The following is a 22,732-nucleotide window of genomic DNA, read 5'->3' on the forward strand; positions in this document are numbered from 1 at the left end:
CCAAGTGTCATTAAAGAAATTGGAATAAATTTGTTTATAGTCCTATACATGTGTCTTTTTTTATCCATTCTGTCGTCTATCGCAGACTGGTGCGATCAGTGTTTCATGACTTTTATTCAGAAAGCGTATCATTTTATTTCTAGGTATGAGGCTGAAAATATCAACCCATTCGGCGGAGTGGAAGAATTACGGCAGCTCTTTGGTGATGGATGGCTGATAGCGGTCCGGGAGAACTGATCGAGGTCAACGACCGGTTGAACAGCCATCAGTATACTGAAATATTAGAAGAAGTCCTTACTCCATCTGTAAGGTCACTCATCCCAGATCAGGAACCAGTTTATGTAGTGATGGATAATTCTCCTGTCCATAATGCAAAAGCAGTAAAGAATGGTTTACAGCCCATCAAGATATCATCCGGACTGAATGGCCAGCGAAGTCTGCGGACTTAAACCCAATAGAAAATCTTTGGGCTTATATTGTAAGTATAAATAAATGGGATAGTAGCGAAATAAGGACCAAAGGAGCCCTAATTAGTCATGCCAAGTCAGTATGGGAGTCACTTAGGCCTAAGCGTCACGAAGTCAACATTTGTGAAAAACTCGTGGATTCTATGCCGAGGAGACTGGGTGAAGTCATTGACAGGAGAGGGTCCCACACAAAATATTGAGAGAGAGAGAGAGAGAGAGAGTTTGGTTGTGTGTTTAATTTGACTCATGGGTACAGATTACTCCTAGTGCAAGTAATTCTCTTTATTATGTAATACTAATATATATATATATATATATATATATATATATATATATATATATATATATATATATATATATAATTTATTTATTCATTTTCTTTCCCGTTATTATAAATGCAAATATTTCTCTTTATTTTATAACACTGAAAATACATATTTATTTTGTTGTATAACACTGGAAATACCTATTTATTTTGTTATGACACTGAAAATACATATTTATTTTGTATCTAGTGTTTATGTAACCTAAATAAAAAATATTAGGTTTCAGTAATTTACAGTAGTTAAGCAGTGGATTAGTCATTAAAATACCATTCTTGTAAAATTTTATTCATAATAATAATATTCCTGCAGATCTTTATAGAAGTCGTAATTGTTGATGTTGCTAAGACTAATATTGTTCAACATAACAGTTGAAGGCCTATGTCTATTACACATGTGAAGGCGATCAAACAAAGATAGCGATTGCTTTTGGAGATGAAATGCAAAGCATAAGAACAGTGATGACCGTTGAAGTATTTTAGTAACATCCTTTCATCAAGTAACTTATTACCGCAATAGCAGAAAAAGAATAAATCCCGGTTTAAAGGAAACAAGTTAATCTCTCTAGATATATCAGTTGCCAGATAACGCCAGATGTCACTATTATCAGCTGTTGTCCGAAAAGTTTTGAAGGATGTTGCAAAACTTTTTTGAGTGATTGTACATGTAAATATATATATATATATATATATATATATATATATATATATATATATATATATATATATATATATATATATATATATATATATTATATATATATATATATATATATATATATATATATATATATATATATATATATATATATATATATATATATATATATATATATATATATATATATATATATATATATATATATATGTGTGTGTGTGTGTAGGTATGTATGTATATATAAGGCAATGTCTATTAAATAGCGAGATTGGTTAAATAACTCGCCTTTATTTATATGTACTGCAAGTTTAATTCTTGTCCCCTTCAATATATACTCCCCATTTGCACTAAAGCATTGCTGTAGTCTTCTTTCCCACTGGTCGAAGGCATGGACGAAATCAATTTCCGTCAGCTGTCTCAACACATCCCCCGTTTTCTTCTTTACAGCATCAACTTAGCACTTTTGAGGCCCACTACAGAACACACAACCAAACAAAATGGCAACTCACAATCAACTGAACGTTATAGAGTGTTGCCGCTTGTCATGCAGGTTCAGACATGTTCAAGGTCACCACGCATCCAGTTATAACCGGTTCCGGTGGAATCCAGTCTCGTTATTTAATAGACATCCCGCGTACACACAAGGGCGCACACACATTTATTTATATATATATATATATATATATATATATATATATATATATATATATATATATATATATATATATATTTATATAATGTGTTGGTCAATTATATGGGAATAAAATGTTTTAAAACCCCATGTACTCACATATCCTGATTGTCTGGAGATGTGAGGCTTCCACGATGTTACATAAATCAAAACGTACATGTTATCCGTTATCTTATGGTAAATAGTTTCTGAATTAAGATTCTCGCTCTCCTAGCTTGAGGGCATAAATATCACTATTTTATGTGAAAATCCCTTATCTTAAACTTTTAGTCTCCTGCGTGTCATATTTCAAATACATTGGAAACCGTCCATGTTGATGTATTCCTTAGAATCTTATGTAACTAACCAAGAAAAACAAAAATGCTTATTTATCTCACTTTAAAGGTTTGTGTTCGTAGGGATGAAGCTGATGAGAACTGGTTTGAGTTATACAAAGCGAGATAAATAACAAACAATTCGTGTGGCACTGGTTATGTGAAACCTTCTGCATGTCACGGACGTTAGATATTAGACTACAGCTGATGAGGTTACACTGACGAAATGCAAGGAAAAGGATTCCCCACCTCTAGTTTAATTTACCTATCTATGTTTTTTTTTTTCATGAACTCAAAATCCCTTGTGTGAGGAACTAGTTATCTTAGTATGGACCTTTTTATTTCTTCTTATTTTTCCTTGTCTCTTGAAAACATTTTAATTCTTTATTCTTGGAAAGGATTCGGTATGTTTCTAGGTGAATGTGCCTGGTCCGCAGTGCACCCCTCCATATTAGGAGAAAAAAGCAAGTGATTTCCTTTCTCCAAAATCTAAACAATGTGAATTTAGGTTTGCTTTAGAGGGGACCATCAGAAATAACCCAAACAACAGTAACTACTTAACGGGGCTAGTTGCCAGAATTAGAAGTCTGATGTTCGCCTTCAACTTTGCACCTATGGATTTGCTCCCCTTCATTTAGTAAGAAACAACTTCATATTCAACTTGGTGCTGTGGGGAAACAGATTAGTATCTTAGAATAAAAGAGATCTTCATGCAAAATATAACAGGTGCTCTAGTTGCCCTTTCCAATCTCATTCAATTTTCATCTTTACTATTGCTGATATTTTCATTTATCTGATAATATATATATCTGATATATATATATATATATATATATATATATATATATATATATATATATATATATATATATATATATATATATATATATATATATATATATATACATATATGTATATATATATATATATATATATATATATATATATATATATATATATATATATATATATATATATATATATATATATATATATATATATATATTTACTATATTCTGAAGAAATTCACGCAGCAAATTATTGTTATTTTTTATCATGATTTATATGACATATGCACTGGTAATTATGATAAAGTTAGTTGTAAGGACAGCACTACTGCAGAGGTCCTCAAACTTTTTGCATGAGTGGGCCTTATTAACATACCAAATTCAGATGAGGGCCAGATATTAGAATTATCCATACTATCGAAGAAAGTTCATGTTTTTAATCTATTTCGTTTAGCCAGAGAGATTGGGCCGGTTATTGTTAATTAGGTACTGTTGCTATAAATAAAAGATATTCAGTCAATACTAGTGTAATTTTTACTGTACACAGCTATAATGAGACATTCAATGTTGCATCTCATTTGCAGCTCGGCAATATCAATTTCAATATTTGTACCAGAAAGCCTCAAAATCTGGAGAAGATGCTCATCAGTAATCTTGATCTAAGTTTCGATTTTACTAGTTCCTTTTTGAAAAAAGCTGAAAACATACCTGCAGCAATTCTTGTTAAATCCGAATATTCCTCGAGTGAACAGGGAAACATTTCCAAAAGGCTTATTCTCCTTAAACGTGGTTTTCAGTGCATCATTGGCTTGTAATTTAGTCACTTCCATCTGATAAATTCCTGGAACTTCTTCATGGTGATACACTGAAAGGGTTCTAAAGGTTTTCTATCATATTATCATGGAAGTCCATGGATCTATATAAAACCCTCCTTTAGACGTTTTATTAGCTCGTTACATTTTATTATTGAGGCAGATGAAACATTTTTTCTTTCATTCAGCAACTCATTGCAAGTGGGAAAATGCACAAAGTTTTCTTCATTGAACTGTTTCATAAAAATTCTAGCTTATTTTCAAACGCTCTCATATTAGTAAACATGTCTGATACCAACTTTCCTCTGCCTTGCAGTCTTATGTTCAAAATATTCAGATGATCAGTTATATTAGACAAGAAAGCTAAGCAAAAAAAAACATTCGGGATCTGAAAATGCTTCCTAAAACTTTTCTTTTTCAGCAAGAAATATTTCAATTTCATGGCGAAGAGCAAAACAAAAAAAAAAAACGCCTAAGAACTTTTCCTTGGCTGAGACACTTCACTTCTGTATGGCACAGTATTTCACCATACTTTGAAAATATATAAATGAAAATGTCTGAAACTGCCGATGATTCAAACCATAACGTCTGATGAAATTTACACTTAATACAACCCAGCTCTACGGTGAACCTGGGGCTTCTGTTAAAGGTGAATAAGAAAAAGTGGATCAAATATTTTCGCAATATTTTAGTTTCATGTTGATATTTATCATCAAATATTTAAACTTTTGAAATTTCTCGGTTTTATAAAACCTAGTTATCTGTTTACATGATTCTCTCTCTCTCTCTCTCTCTCTCTCTCTCTCTCTCTCTCTCTCTCTCTCTCTCTCTCTCTCTCTTAGAAGAGTTTTGCCTGAAATTCGTTGTCATCTGGTAAGCCTTTCGACTTTTCATAGAGAAGGTAATGCATCTTTTGTCATGCTGATCAAAGAGGATGGGAAAGGAGGACATTATGCATGCGTCAGAGAGTCTTGCAAAGGCGTTCCTTCCGTATAGAGAACCTTCCAATAATTCCTTCCTGAGGTAGTTGGTAAAGCAATAAAAAGTAGGGAAATTTACCGGAGATTCTATATGAAATGGAAATAGAGGCGTTCATTCCTCTGCTCGTAGTAAACAGTAATAACATAAGATCGTCTCAGTGAAAATCATACAGTTTCTAATGCGTCGGTACACAATAGAACCAGTGTTACCTGTTATATATATATATATATATATATATATATATATATATATATATATATATATATATATATATATATATATATATATATATATATATATACTATATATATAAGTATACATACATACACACACACACACACACACACACATATATATATATATATATATATATATATATATATATATATATATATATATATATATATATATATATATATATATATATATATATATATATATATATATATATATATATATATATATATATATATATATATACAATTGCAATAACCACAATGCCTATTAACTATCAATTCTTCACGCTTTTTTGAATACGCTTGTCACTACAAACCTTTAAGATACAAGTGCAGATCTTCAGGCTTTGTAGTTGCAAGCGTATCTAAAAAGACGTGAAGAATTCGAGAAGTTATCAGGGAATTGTGGCTATTAAAATTACATATGTATCTGGTAAAAGTGAATAATATATATATATATATATATATATATATATATATATATATATATATATATATATATATATATATATATATATATATATATATATATATATATATATATATATACAATATTTACATCTATATAAAGATACATATACTATATATATATATATATATATATATATATATATATATATATATATATATATATATATATATATATATATATATATATATATATATATATATATATATATATGTATATATATATATATATATATATATGTATATATATATATATATGTATATATATATATATATGTATATATATATATATATATATATATATATATATATATATATATATATATATATATATATATATATATATATATATATATATATATATATATATATATATATATATATATATATATATATATATATATATATATATATATATATATATATATATATATATATATATATATACTATTCACTATTTACAAGATACATATGTATTTATATAACAATCCTTCGATAACATTTTCTTCACGCCTTTTTAGATACGCTTGTAACTACAAAGCCTCAAGATCTGCACTTGGATCTTAAAGCTTTGTAGTGACAAGCATATTAAAAAAAGCGTGAAGAATTCTCGAAAGTTAATAGGCATTGTGGTTAGTAAAAAGTAACTGTATAAATATATATATATATATATATATATATATATATATATATATATATATATATATATATATATATATATATATATATATATATATATATATATATATATATATATATATATATATATATATATATATATATATATATATATATATATAGGCTATATATATAAATATATATATATATATATATATATATATATATATATATATATATATATATATATATATATATATATATATATATATATATATATATAACTATTTATCACATCACCGTGATTCATATACAATCAGAAAGCTACAAACGTCCTTTTAATATCAATTCACTCTACACTCGGAAGTAATATATTTTCATATATGTTACCAAGGGAATTTTAAGTTGATAATAAGTCCACCGTCCCGTGAGTCGAACCAGCGACCGGACGAGGAATCAGGACTACAGTGACACACTAACCAGTCGGCCACAAGAGAGGGTATAAGTGAATACCATCTCCCATCAACCCACCCGTCGAACTCAGGTGTTTCGCGTTTGGACGATATCCACCCCTCTGCCATGTTGACCGTGTGGTGCGTTTATGACGTAACCATAATATGACTATTTATCACATCACTGTGATTCATATACAATCAGAAAAGCTACAAACGTCCTTTAATATCCAATTCACTCTACCTCGGAAGTAATATATTTTCATATATGTTACCGAAGGGGAATTTTTAAGTTGATAATAAGTCCACCGTCCCGTGAAATCGAACCAGCGACGGACGAGGAATCAGGACTACAGTGACACACTAACCAGTCGGCCACAAGAGGGTATAAGTGAATACCATCTCCCATCAACCCACCCGTCGAACTTAGGTGTTTTGGTTTTTGGAGACGATATCCACCCACCTCTGCCATATTGACCGTGTAGTGCGTTTGTCGCATCGTAGCCGTATTATGACTATTTATCACATCACCGTGATTCATATACAATCAGAAAGCTACAAACGTCTTTTAATATCCAATTCACTCTACCTCGGAAGTAATATATTTTCATATATGTTACCGAAGGGGAATTTTTAAGTTGATAATAAGTCCATCGTCCCGTGTGGTCGAACCAGCGACGGACGAGAATCAGGACTACAGTGACACACTAACCAGTCGGCCACAAGAGGGTATAAGTACCATCTCCCATCAACCCACCCGTCGAACTCAGGTGTTTTGCGTTTGGAGACGATATCCACCCACCTCTGCCATGTTGACCGTGTAGTGCGTTTTGTCGCACGTAGCCATATTATGACTATTTATCACATCACCGTGATTCATATACAATCAGAAAGCTACAAACGTCCTTTAATATCCAATTCACTCTACCTCAGGAAGTAATATATTTTCATATATGTTACCGAAGGAATTTTTAAGTTGATAATAAGTCCACCGTCCCGTGGGGTCGAACCAGCGACGGACGGGGAATCGGACTACAGTGACACACTAACCAGTCGGCCACAAGAGAGGGTATAAGTGAATACCATCTCCATCAACCCACCCGTCGAACTCAGGTGTTTTGCGTTTGGAGACGATATCCACCCACCTCTGCCATGTTGACCGTAGTGCGTTTGTCGGCGTAGCCATATATGACTATTTATCACATCACGTGATTCATATACAATCAGAAAGCTACAAACGTCCTTTAATATCCAATTCACTCTACCTCGGAAGTAATATGTTTTCATATATGTTACCGAAGGGGAATTTTTAAGTTGATAATAAGTCCATCGTCCGTGGGGGTCAACCAGCGACGGACGAGGAATCAGGACTACAGTGACACACTAACCAGTCGGCCACAAGAGAGGGTATAAGTGAATACCATCTCCCATCAACCCACCCGTCGAACTCAGGTGTTTTGCGTTTGAGACGATATCCACCCACCTCTGCCATGTTGACCGTGTGATGCGTTTGTCGACGTAGCCATTTATGACTATTTATCACATCACCGATTCATATACAATCAGAAAGCTGGCGTCCTTTAATATCCAATTCACTCTACCTCAGAGTAATATATTTTCATATATGTTACCCGAAGGAATTTTAAGTTGATAATAAGTCCACCGTCCGTGAGGTCGAACCAGCGACGGACGAGGAATCAGGACTACAGTGACACACTAACCAGTCGGCCACAAGAGGGGTATAAGTGAATACCATCTCCCATCAACCCCGGTCGAACTCAGGTGTTTTGCGTTTGGGAGGCGATATCCACACCTCTGCCATGTTGACCGTGTAGTGCGTTTGTCGCCGCGTAGCCATATTTATTATTATTTATCACATCACCGTGATTCATATACAATCAGAAAGCTACAAACGTCCTTTAATATTCAATTCACTCTACCTCGGAAGTAATATATTTTCATATATGTTACCGAAGGGGAATTTTAAGTTGATAATAAGGCCACCGTCCGTGAGGTCGAACCAGCGATGGACGAGGAATCAGAACTACAGTGACACACTAACCAGTCGGCCAAAGAGAGGGTATAAGTGAATACCATCTCCCATCAACTCACCCGTCGAACTCAGGTGTTTTGCGTTTGGAGACGATATCCACCCACCTCTACCATGTTGACCGTGTAGTGCGTTTGTCGCGCGCCATATTATGACTATTTATCACATCACCGTGATTCATATACAATCAGAAAGCTACAAACGTCCTTTAATATCAATTCACTCTACCTCGGAAGTAATATATTTTCATATATGTTACCAAGGGAATTTTAGTTGATAATAAGTCCACCGTCCCGTGGGGTCGAACCAGCGACGGACGAGGAATCAGGACTACAGTGACACACTAACCAGTCGGCCACAAGAGAGGGTATAAGTGAATACCATCTCCCCATCAACTCACCGTCGAACTCAGGTATTTTGCGTTTGGAACTGATATCCACCCACCTCTGCCATTGACCGTGTAACGTTTGTCGCACGTAAAAATGACTATTTACTCACATCACCGTGATTCATATACAATCGAAGCTACAAACGTCCTGATTAATATCAATTCACTCTACCTCAGGTAATATATTTTCATATATGTTACCGAGGAACGCCAGAGATTGATAATAAATCCCACCGTCGTGACGGTCAAATATGGCGGACGAGGATATCAGGACTACAAACGCAAAACACCTGAGTTCGACGGGTGGGTATGGAGATGGTATTCACTCAACCCTCCCGACTGATTCCTCCTGATTCCCGTCCGTCGCTGTATTCGACTTACGGACGGACTATTATCAACTTAAAATCCCTTCGGTAACATATATGAAAAATATATTACTCTGAGGTAGAGGAATTGGATATTAAAGGACGTTTGTAGCTTTCGATTGTATATGAATCACGGTGATGTGATAAATAGTCATATTATGGCTACGTGCGACAAACGCACTACACGGTCAACATGGCAGAGGTGGGTGGATATCGTCCAAACGCAAAACACCTGAGTTCGACGGGTGGGGTTGATGGGAGATGGTATTCACCTATACCCTCTTTGTGGCCGACTGGTTAGTATGTCACTGTAGTCCTGATTCCTCGTCCGTCGCTGGTTCGACTTCACGGACGGTGGACTTATTATCAACTTAAAATTCCTTCGTAACATATGAAAAACATATTACTTCGGGTAGAGTGAATTGGATATTAAAGAGACGTTTGTAGCTTTCTGATTGTATATGAATCACGGTGATGTGATAAATAGTCATAATATGGCTCGTGCGACAAACGCACTACACGGTCAACATGGCAGAGGTGGGTGGATATCGTCTCCAAAAACGCAAAACACCTGAGTTCGACGGGTGGGGTTGATGGGAGATGGTATTCACTTATACCTCTCTTGTGGCCGACTGGTTAGTGTGTCACTGTAGTCCTGATTCCTCGTCCGTCGCTGGTTCGACCCCACGGACGGTGGACTTATTATCAACTTAAAATTCCTCTTCGTAACATATATGAAAATATATTACTTCCGAGGTAGAGTGAATTGGATATTAAAGGACGTTTGTAGCTTGCTGATTATATATATATATATATATATATATATATATATATATATATATATATATATATATATATATATATATATATATATATATATATATATATATATATATATACATATATATATATATATATATATATATATATATATATATATATATATATATATATATATATATATATATATATATATATATATATATATATATATATATATATATATATATATATATATATATATATATATATATATATATATATATATATATATATATATATATATATACATATATACATATATATATATATATATATATATATATATATATATATATATATATATATATATATATATATATATATATATATATATATATATATATATATATATATATATATATATATATATACTATATATATACATATATATATATATATATATATATATATATATATATATATATATATATATATATATATATATATATACATATATATACACATATATATATATATATATATATATATATATATATATATATATATATATATATATATATATATATATTGTAAAACACACAGTGCACTCTTATAGTCTCATTTCTTCACAGTTCTTGAATAAGCTTGTCAATATAAAGCCTAAGATACAAATGAGTAAATTCTGACGTCCGTGGAAGGACTTGAACCCTCATCAAAAGTATCATGATGAGGTCACCTTCACGAGATGGTTGGTAACGCATCTTATTCGGTCCTGGGAGTAACGAGACCTGGTTCTGATCCTTCGGATGCTGGTTCGAATCCTGCTACAGACGTCAGAATTTACTCAATATGCATTTAAATAACTTTATGAGAGGTTATCTGTATAAAAGATGGACTTTAGACTATGTAGTGGGTAAATCTATTTTTAAATACAGTTTAGTGAGGTTTCAACCATCACGCACTCCTCTTGATAAATCTTCATCACTGTGTTGGCTTTTTACGTAAAGTGCAAATAAAGTGGAATATTTCAATAACAGCGTAGATACTAATAGACTAAACAATAAATGAAAATAAGTGCGTGTAGCTATAGACACTACTTTATCCATTAATATATTTGCACGTAATACCCTAAAGGGTAAACGGCCAGTAGCTGGAAGCAAGTATAACAGTTACTAACACACGAGATTTGCCTTTAAACATCTGAGTTATAAAGACTTTAATTGCTTTTTCTAAAAAGTATGGGACAAGCCGGATGAGGATAAAATGTTAGATTGGTAATTTAAAAAAATCACGGGCTTTTAAAGTGAAATTGCTACCCAACGGGATGAAATACTTTAATTGGAGATTAACAATGAGGAAATCTCAACAAACGGTTTTAGTCTGTAACTGATAACTAAGAAACCTAATGAAAAAAATTCACCCAGAGAAAAATGAACTCTCTCACTCAACAGGCTTGTGTAATTCATGCCAGTGAACTTATTATTCCTACTATATAGATCATTCAGGTTTCATGAAGCCAAATACTTGAACATTATTGTGATATTGCCACAAAAATTAAAATGAAATAAATAAAAACTGCGCCGAAGTTTTCTGTGCATCGTATAATCAAGGCCACAGAAAATAGATCTATCTTTCGGTGGTCTCGGTATAATGCTCTATGAGCCGCGACCCATGAAACTCTAACCACGGCTCGGTGGTGGCCTGGCATATATCGTTGCCGTATGAACGATTATGGCTAACTTTAACCTTAAATCAAATAAAAATTACTGAAGCTAGAGGTCTGCAATTTGGTATGTTTGATGATTGGAGGGTGGATGATCAACATGCCAATTTCCAGCCCTCTAGCCTCAGTAGTTTTTAAGATCTGAGGGCGGACAAAAAAAGTGCGGACAGAAAAAGGGCGGACGGACAAACAAAGCCAGCACAATAGTTTTCTTTTCAGAAAACTGAAAAGATAGGGTAGAAATCGCTTAAGATTGCAAATTGAAATCGCCGATAATGGCTTGTCAGCACACCATAACTGACTCAGTGGTACGATTTTGATGAAGCGTCATAACTGAACCAACAGGTTGATTATAATCTCTTCTGATGACTAATTTGGATTCTCCTTTTCAGGAAAGCCTATAAGAAATTATCTGACGTTGACACTAATATGGTTTTGTCAATCAGGGTCGGAAGTCCTTAGCCTCGTAAAATGCCACCTCCAAAGGAACGTAACGTTCCTTGGTGGTTGTGGCTACCATACTGACGTCACCTATTCGGCCCAGGCTGCGTGAGCCCACCTTTTGTTATTTTACTTCAGTGATGTGAAATTTCAAATGAATAATAACAGCGAAGGAAGAGAAGGGAAAGGTTAAACTAGGAAATGGGCAAAATGGAAAAGTGATGAAGGAGAAAGAAAGGGAAAAGAAAGGAAAGTAAGCGAATATTTCTAGAGGAAAGATTTTAAGAATGATCTGAAAGTATGAATTTGTTTTCATCTTTTCAGTCCTTTCTTGATTAAAACTTTATTTCCCTATCTTGGGTTGAATTGCAAGATATTAATTTCAAAGTTCGTCAACGAATGACTCGTAATGATGGAAAGTATCAGATAAATTCTCTTCATTATTGTGAATCCGGCTTTTACTCCTTTTCATTTTATTTTCTCCTCATTACATTTTGAAAAAGTCATCCATTTTATAAACATTTCGTAACCAAAATTCGATTCCCAGCCTGGAAGAAGGGATAAATTAAAACATTCAAATTCGCGGGTTTCATTGGGAAACGTAATGATAATTATTATGAAATCTAGGAGTTAAGAATTAAATACACATGACCTTCTTTTACCTCGACTCAGTGAACAGAACCAGTAGATTCTATGGGAATATTATTGTTGTTATCATTCTATAGCTATTTCAGAAAGAAACCCATTTCACACATTTCACAGACTAAGGATATGGACATTTCGGTTGTAAAATAAATGAAAATGCAATGGCAGTGTCGTGCGCTGATGACCTCCATAACTAACTGATAACGAAAATACGCAAATATTAGATATGGTGTTTCAATTCTTCAGCGTATAGATGTGGAACTATCTCATCGTAAAAGAAACACCCATATAAACAGAAGCTAGTATGGTTATAAAACGTATGACTTTTCCGAATCGTAATGAGGAGAAAATTCAATGAAAAGGAGTAAAACCAGGGTTCACAATAACGAAGAGAATTTATCTGTTACTTTCCATCATTAAGCGTTATTCGTTGACGAATTTTGAAGTTAATATCTTGCTATTCAACCCAAGATAGGGAAATAAAATTTTAATTAAGAAAGGAATGAAAAGGTGAAAACAAATTCATACTTTAAGATCATTCTTAAATCCCATCATCTCGAAATATTCTTTCTCTTTCATTACTTTATTCATCTTGCCTATTCCTTAGTTTAATCATTCCCTTCTATTCCAGACTGACAATGTTTGCTGCCTTGCTAAAACGCTTTCATTGATATTATTAATTTGAATTTTCACATCATTAAAGTAAAATTTGTAGGTGATCTCAGCAATGATAAAAAAATATATATTTGTTGTTTTCCATTTTGTTGAAATACGATGTACTTCCTTGACCCGTAATGTATCCGTCACCCTAAAGATGTTTACAAGACACACAATGGAAACTGAGGAACTTGTCAGCTTCCTTTTGGTAATTATGTTTCATTTACTTTGCTCTAATGCATCTAAATTTTAGATATAAGGTAAGCAAATATACTTCAAACACGTAAAGAAATTTTTCTGACTCTTTCATTCTTGATTTCGCTCTAACCATCCAAGAAGTGATGTGACAACTGAATGTTTTTCGTGTATCTCTCTAAAATGTCACTTAATTTGCCTCCTGAATGATCAGCTTTTATTACTGTCATTATATAGAAAAAAAAAACTAAACTTACTTGCACAGCCCTTGGCTTCATAGGCGTCTACATTTTACAGTCCTTTTGTTAAGGACTTTAGTATGCATTTAATATCTAAAATGTTCATGAACTGAACGTGTCTTTTAAACAGGACGTTGTTCTCCCCGTTTACGTATTTGAATTTAACTCAGTCTTGTAAGAAATTATTAGGCTAAAATTGAGAGAAAATATTATGTCACAATTGGCTGACTGAGTGATTATTTTTATTTAAGCTACCTGGTCTATGCCTATGGTCATCGATAATTATTATTTTATTGCTGCTGTTTTTAATATGAATAATAGCAATGTTTCTGGTCGTAACACTGGAATATTTAAGCTTCTTTCTAATATACATAAATACATACATACATACATACACACGCACACACACATATATATTAGAAAAAAACTATAATATTCCACTTTTACGAGCAGAAAATCGATATTATTCATATTAAAAACAAAGTAATAAAGATACACACCTTCATATATATATATATATATATATATATATATATATATATATATATATATATATATATATATATATATATATATATATATATAATAAATGAACCAACTGTTATGCAGAACCTTAAAACTTAAAATCAGCAGCAAAACTGACTTACTTAGACAAATATAGGATATTTTAGCGTAACAATATCAGTATTTTTTTCTACCCTTTTCTTTTCTCAAACCTCGTAGTTAAAGGAACAGGCTACTCTATATTTACTGTAATTAATACCAGTATTATAGTCATAATGTATTGAGAATAAAACCTCCTCTCTCTCTCTCTCTCTCTCTCTCTCTCTCTCTCTCTCTCTCTCTCTCTCTCTCTCTCTCTCTCTCTCTCGCAGGTCTTCAAGTCATCATCAGTATGTACCCAAGCCTCAATATACAGTATATCTCCGGGGAGCGAGACTCGATTGCTCAAGTTAAGGACTTGGGAAAACAAGCTTAAATGCTCAATAATGGGAAGGCATTATCCTGTTATTTGAAGGATTCCATCAGCGGTTCTTTTTTATTTTTTACATGCAGTGTCAAGAGAAAAGAATGACTTGCTTAATGACTTTACTTTCATAGGTTTGTATACGTTTTGTCATTTGCTTCCAGTACTTATGGTCAAAACGTTATACCGTCTGGGACATGAAAATCTTGAAAAATTTTGTGCAAAGTCTATTAAGAATTTCAATAGGAAAGTTACAGCTCCAGGATTATTAAGCTTTCTTTTTTCAAGTATAAAACTCTATACAAAGTAGCATGCGAGTTGATTTTACAACCGCGTAGAAATAATGTCTCTTCCGTTGTATTCAGAAAAGATCCTTTTGTTGACTGGTCAAAGTTCAATCATCTGATGTTTTATGTACATTAATGAAGGAAAATCACATACTTGCGAACATCATTTTACGCTAACTTTGCAAAGCATCGCTTAATAGATTAACATGTTTCCCAAAAGGATCACGGGTGAAGGCAGTCTGAATATGAGACTGATTAACATAATGGCCTCGTCTTCCACCATCTCACGGACTGCAGTATTTTTATGGTACGATAATACCTGATAAATCCTCTGCGCTCGATTCCTAAGAGAAATGCCGAGTTCGTATCAAGAGGGAAAAGATGCTAAACTAGTTGCATTAATTTGGCCAGGTAAAATATAAGTAATATGAGAAAGACGGTTGTAAGTAAGTCTGGAAAATAGTATATTTATATATATATATATATATATATATATATATATATATATATATATATATATATATATATATATATATATATATATCATACTTCAGTATTATATGTGGCGCAAGAGGAACTGACTGGGTGGGAGATGTCGAGTTACGTAAAAGTGGTAAAAAGGTTAACGTCGGTGAAAGTAAGGAGGTGCGTGATTTTATATGGTTCCTTCCTGTGGAATAACTGGATTTTGATGGGTTTGTGAGAGGAACGTATATATACATCGCAAGAGCTGAGGGAAAAGAGGAGAGGAAGACCGAGAAAAGTTTCCTTAGATGTCACGAAAGAGATAAGTAGAAGCGAAGGCTCTGATATACATAAAGCCCAAGAATGCTGAAAGATAACAGCGGATTACACATCGTTGGTCTAGTAGGTGTAGATATATGAAGCAGCCAATGTTGCGGAATTTTACCGCAAAAGTTAAACTGTAACTGTGCCAGTGACAATTCCTTGCTTTCTCTTAGTTTTCTGAAAAAGAAAACTATTAATATGACTTTTGTCTGTCCGTCCACCCTCCAATCATCAAACATAACAAATTGCTGCCGTCTAACCTCAGTAGTTTTAGTCTTATTTAAGGTTAAAGTTAGCCACGATCGTGCGTCTGACACCGCTATGGGTGCCAGCAACACAGGCCACCACCAGGCCGTGGCTGAAAGTTTCATGGGCCGCTGGTGAGAATTTCATGGGCCGTGGCTGAGAGTTTCATACAGCATTATATGCTGTACAGAAATTTTTCTTCGGCGCATTTTTTTCTTGTTTATTTTCGGAGCCACATCTCCGTTAAGGGTAACGGTTCGGGTAACTCAGTTACTTCCTGTAACCTCTGCAGACGGTGCTCGTGCTGTTGTCGCTCATCTTGAGAGCAACTGCATCACAGAGACGCACCAGACGTTCTGGGACTCTTGCACATCTTTCTTCGGAAAATGCCAGCGTCACCCGATCCACCATTGTCCCTTTCAACGACAGTGTTTCCTTGTCGTGGGCGACTTTGCTCACCTTTTGTTTTGACTTTGTTAGTAGGTTTCATCACTCCTAGTCAGACGGGACAGGAGAATCGTACAGATTCTCGAATGTTGTCTGTGTAATTTAACTTTTTAAATATAACTGCACAGTTACATAACTTTAAAATAGTTGTCTTCATTTTAGGACTCATGTTACTAAGAGCGTTTTTTAAATGACAATGATGATAATAATATGATCATTGATTTATCCAATTAAATATAAAATGGATGTCGTTTCAATATAAACGTAGGCTTCGATGTAATATAAAAGCTCAGTGCTTATAAGATGAGAAAAATATGCTTGCATTACAAATTCTGAAGTAATAAGAGGCTATGGGTGGATTTGAAATGCTTAAGAATGCTTTCCGAAGAGCAAGGAGTTTGTCTGGGTATATGTAAGTAGGGACATTGTATTTTAATGCCAATAAGGACTTTAATGAAAAACAGAATAGAGTTTGAAGAAATTGCAATCATAGCAAAAGAAAGTAAGGAAAGGTGAGATTAAGAGTTTGGTAAGACTGTGAGGAAGAGCTTTTGGGTGAAAGACGTTGATGTAGTGGATATTTGAATTAAACAAAAGTCTAGTATGCACATACTGTAGATCTTGTAGATCTTGAAATGATTGGTGATAAGAAAAATATCATGCTTGAAGAGAATAAAACCACATAGTGAATGGTTGGGTGTCTTCAATTATTTCTAAAATGTAAAGAAGGTTGAGTTACTTGATCCAGAAGTAGAATGAGTTAAGGAAAATGTAGAAGTGTCCAAATGACTGTCAAAATTAAACATGACCCACAAAAAAGCTCAAGAAAGAGACACAATATTACAAATTGATCTGCGAGATGCTGTATTATCAATGGGAGCGTAATTGTGTGGTTTCCTAGAGTACTTGTTCATAAACAGATATGAGTATCAAGGATCCATTTAACCAGTAAAGCAATTAGGAGTAGAGGAGATTACAGGTAAAATTCAGACATAACTGAAGTTAAATAGAGCTTATTTAACAATCAGTAGATTTAGCTGATCCGATGGTATAGTGGTTAGTGCTGTGGAATGCCACTTAGATGTCGCGGGCTCGCGTCTCCCCCAGGGCAATGAAAAATTACAGGCTGTGTATCATCATCAGTTACTGCTGCAGTGTGGCGTCTGAGGTGGGAGGTTGAAATCAACATTTTTTGGAAGCTTGAAGTTCAATTCAATGGCCCCTGTGTAGTTGTTCCATGTGAATAGGTTTCATTTTCTGAAATAATAATAATAATAATAATAATAATAATAATAATAATAATAATAATAATAATAATAATAATAATAATAATAATAATAATATTTGTAGTGAAGTGTGTTGAGGGTGTAAAATCGAGATGGTAAGCTATTAAAAATGATTGGACGCGTCAATGATGTTTGCAAGAAAATATAAAAATATGTATTTGAATGATTTGGTATGAAAGATCACAGGAGATGGTTCGCAATATTTCAGGAAAGAGTGGTTTTCTAGAATGCCACGCGTTGCTGTCTGCTCTATCCTGCCGACAAACGAAAAAAAACTGAAGTATCCTTAGTTAAGAATACACCAGTTGCACAGACAAGAAATGTGGAACATAGATATTTATCATCGATATCTGTCAGGATGAGTTCATCGTTTTATGGAGGTTAAAATTACTGTAAAAAGTCACCAATCTTTTTCTCCAAATCTGCGACCCGACGTGATCTCTATTATTCACAACCCGTTTTTGTTTTCTCCCTCACTTCGACACATTTCTCTCTCTGTGATGGTTTTATTTTCCGAACTGCCGTCCTTTTGTTCTAGTTGCATTGTCATTATTTTGATTAATCTTTAACACATACAGTACAGGCCAATTTCTGCCTGTTCCAAAAAAGTAATGGAATAAAGGTCAGAGGACAAATGGCTGACACAGCCTCTTCCTACTCAATGTACTGTATATATCTGTGTTCAAAGGTAAAAGATTACCAAATGGCGCAAGTATATAATAATATATAAGTACGCTTTAGAGAAGTAAAGAAAATAAGATATATTTTATTATTCGTATATTGCATAGGCGGGAAAATCTTAGAAAGATTCATTTAGGCAACAGGAATGCACAATTACCAAATGTAACACCACGTATAGCTCTAATTTTGTTCCTCTAATGTGAGCTACAGATATGATGGTTTGAAATTGTATGCAAAGAACTGTTAATAGTGGTAACTGTATTTTTTTTCCTTGTGCCTAGTGGATATTTCCGTTCATCTGCCGCTTAAAATCTTCTAACACATTTATGGCTACAAACATTTTATTGCTAAATTATTAATTAAATATTAAAATTTCACATTGTGATGTCAATCCAAGTACATCGTTTCCCAGCTGTTCACCTCACTGGTGCCAGATTAGCGGAAAGAAATGTAGGAATTCCTCCTTAAACATAAGTGAGAATATGTAAATGGAAACTAAATAAGACATTGAAGCACTGGAATTTAACACTAACCTTGACCTTCGTTACTTTCACAATCAGCTATCTCACTTCAGCGATCAAACATTTTAATGGTTAGTTACTCGTCTGTAGACTAGATCCTTACTACGTCTACGAATAATTAACTGAAATATCCTTTTTTAGCAACATTAGTCCAATAAATATATGTTGCAAAGTTGCGGTAAATGGCAGTATCTACTGGTTCCAGCAACGTCAATGACAAGAATTTCATTTCCTGCCACAATGGTCAGAGTGGCAAAGAAACAGCTAAGCGAAATGCGCAACAAAAAATCTCATAAGAGAGGAACGGCATGTCAGCAGGAAGCCGGCTAATGTTCACAGAAAGATCAATTTTTAGTGGAAGAAAGGTAAGAGAATTTGGTGAAGAAGAGCAAACGTAGAGAACAAATTAGTAATGAGATTGACGCATCAATGAGAGAAGACATGATTCACGAACTGTGATGATGGTACGAGAATAAATAATATTGTAAATTGGAATGATAAGATTGTTTGTATTAAGAAATATGAATAACACAGATTAAAGTACCTTGTCAAGACGAGTTTTGGAGATTTGAAAGATCAGGGAATGTGGTGATGCTCAACAGAGGGAATGAAGATACGAGTATTAACTCTTATAATCTATATCAGTAAAATAAAACCTTAAAATTTAGGCTTTGCGAAAGGTAATATGGTAGTTATATCTATGGCAAGTGCATAATGAAGACATGCCTTAAGTAAGCTTTCCTCACGGTAAAGTGGAGTAAAATAGATTGTTGCAACTTTGGACCTTTGTATTGTGTAGTTCAAGATTCTCCATTATGGCAGACAAATGACCTTGAGCCATTCAATGTTGTTTTGAAGCCAGGTAGTACGTTTCCAGGCTATTTCAGAAATAAACCAGTTCCGCCTGAAAATATTTCCAACAGCCGGTCTATCAGCGTGGAAATTAACAGGTAAAAGACCCGACCTTTTCATATCATGGCTGCTCAGAAATACCTTTAGCTTTTATTGCTTTCATTCTCTGTATATGACGCTTCCACTTGTTAAAAGTGGTTGTAACCCTTACAAAGAGTTTTTTTAGAACTCTTTTGTACGCTGTTCGTTCACTTAATCTAAAACGAAGGAACATCGTACGATCAGGCCTTTACACTTCTTACAAAAGAATTCTAAAGCTTAGAAATTTTCGGAGACAGCAAAAATCCTACATGGGAGAGATTCCAAGAAAGATTCTTGTGTTCTCTTACATAAATAGTCATTGACCAAACAAGGAACCGGTAGTTAAAAAGAGTTTTAACTGAACCCCCCCCCCCACCTCCATGAAAGTTCGTTACTACAACGATATGGGTAGTCACAGCGAGCGCTTAGGAATGGAACACTCGGTGGGACAGTAGCTGGAATTAAGGCGTGGCTCTTTAGATCTTAGAAACATCTATATTTACACTAATTTCTTTAATATTTACTCTCAACATAGTAAACGGCCTTGTATCTGTTGGAGGAACCCCCAAAAGTTATCATCATTACTCTACTTAATATTACCAGTACTTTAAAAGCCATGCATTATAACAACTTTGCATTCAATCGGAAGTGTTTCAGGGGCGCGCTGACCGCCGAATTTCGACAAATTATCGATTTTTATTGCAAAAAGATTTTTTTAGGGTTTCTTTTTCTTCACCGCATTTACTGGCATTTGAGGGGTTATTGAACGAAAAATTTTCGCAAAATTTCTGTATGACTTTTTAGGCGGAAATAGTGGTCTGGTTAAACTACTATGCATTTCAGGGCCGTGTCCAATTGATTTTCGTTGATAAAATCCTACCAAAACATCGGATATGGGTCACATTTTGGAAATAGGTAATTGAAGCCACAGCCTAATTGGCAAAAATATGCAGTAATGTCTAATGTGAATAATAAAGGCACTTACCAGAGTAAATATAAGAATTTGAAAGGGTAACTTAGCTAACTTTAGACGCACCCAGAGAGGCTAGTTGTGACGTGAAGTATGACATCAGACGTAATACCCAGTAAACTTTCCATTCACAATAGTAAACACGCCGATAACAGGAGGAGGACAGCAGAGCATTCATACGTCTAAGTCTTTGATAATTTTACAGTGGGTGCCATTCGTCGGTTTGTTCACGAGATATTTGCTGCAAAGCAAGAATTTACTGTTAGAACCCTGATGACAGATTTGAAGACAGCCACCATAATCCCTGAAACAGCCTCCGAGATAGCGGTGTGGCGGCTCCTGCAAGATATGGGATTCAGATATAAAACGTCTCAACGAAAGATGTATCTTGCAAAAGAGTCCACTGATGTGGTTTGCCGACGGATCGGGGCTCTCCGGGCTCTGACGCGCCATCGAGAAGATGGAAGGGAGATAGTATATGTCGATGAGACGTGGTTCACCACCAGAATGAGCCACAACAGAGAGTGGGTGGACACCACACAACCTGCTACCAGTGCCACGCATAGCCGACAGGTACCACCTGGCGAGGAGGGCGCTTCGTGGTGGTAGCAGCTGGCACAACAAATGGATTTATTGAAGGCTCTTTCCTTTGTTATCCTGCAAAGAGTACAAGTGGCGATTACCACGGGAAATGACAGGCGAGCTGTTCATTTTGGTTAACAACGCAGCTTCTACCATTGCTGCCTGAACCATCAGTGTTGGTGCTCGACAACGCACCTTATCACAGCCAGCTATTAGACGAGTGTCGGTGTCCTACCACGGCCACCAAGAAAGCAGACCTTATTACCTGGCTTCAGAGTCGCCGAATCCCTGCCCCAGACGGTGCCACAAGACCTGAGCTGTTGCTCATATGTCAACAGAACAGACCAAAACCACAGTACATCGTGGACAACATAATTCGAGTGGGGCCACGAGGTGGTGCGTCTGCCACCTGCCCACCCAGAGCTCAATGCCATTGAGCAGAGTATGGGCGTGTATGAAACGTCATGTGCGTTCATCTTTACAGCGATTCACCCGGGCAGACTTGCAGGCAAGACTGGAGGAAGCCAAGCTTTTGGCCACTGAAAGTGTTTGGGGGTCTGCAGTGAAACGATCTCGAGCCTTTGAGGATGGGTATGGGTCAATGCACAACATTCAAGAGCCTGTTGGACCTATCATTATAAACTTAGACAACGATGACGAGGATATAGAAGACCACCTATACGTGGATGATGACGATGATGAATATGAATAAAAATTATTTTGGTTGTGTGTTCTCTATTTTCTTTTTTTT

At 34.5% G+C, this 22,732-nt stretch overlaps 1 pseudogene; it reads left to right on the forward strand.

Moving 5' to 3' along the window:
* Positions 1–209: 209 nt before the first annotated feature.
* Positions 210–22,418, forward strand: LOC136837181 (uncharacterized; annotated as a pseudogene).
* The last annotated feature ends 314 nt before the right edge of the window (positions 22,419–22,732 follow it).

Source organism: Macrobrachium rosenbergii, chromosome 58, assembly GCF_040412425.1.
Source record: "Macrobrachium rosenbergii isolate ZJJX-2024 chromosome 58, ASM4041242v1, whole genome shotgun sequence".
NCBI lineage: Eukaryota > Metazoa > Arthropoda > Malacostraca > Decapoda > Palaemonidae > Macrobrachium > Macrobrachium rosenbergii.